This window comes from Sinocyclocheilus grahami, unplaced genomic scaffold (assembly GCF_001515645.1).
Source record: "Sinocyclocheilus grahami isolate Dianchi unplaced genomic scaffold, SAMN03320097.WGS_v1.1 scaffold1488.1, whole genome shotgun sequence".
NCBI classification, from domain to species: domain Eukaryota; kingdom Metazoa; phylum Chordata; class Actinopteri; order Cypriniformes; family Cyprinidae; genus Sinocyclocheilus; species Sinocyclocheilus grahami.
The window spans coordinates 4,791-5,240 of NW_015506667.1; positions in this window are offsets into that span (position 1 = coordinate 4,791).

Consider the following 450-nt stretch of genomic DNA (forward strand, 5'->3'; position numbering starts at 1 on the left):
AGTGTGGAAAAGTCTAAAAGAGATCACCAACTACAAGACACCATCCCCCAGCACTGTGGAGAATCAACAACTGGCAGACGATCTGAATGAGTTCTACAGCCGGTTTGAAAAAACACCCGCTCTGAACTCCTCTCCACACAACCATTCACACACCAAATCTGACTTCAGAAGACTACAGAGGGTAGTCCGGACTGCTGAGCGAATCATTGATACAACCCTCCCTTCTCTTCAAGAACTGTACTCTTCCAGAGTGAACAAAAGGGCTAGCAAAATCACTCTGCACCCCTCACATCCAGCACACTCCCTATTTGAACTGTTGCCGTCTGGTCGACGCTACGGAGCACTGAGCACCAGAACGACCAGACACAGGAACAGTTTCTTCCCTCAGGCCATCCATCTCATGAACACTTGACAATAACTGTGGAACACACAACACTATTTATACACCCA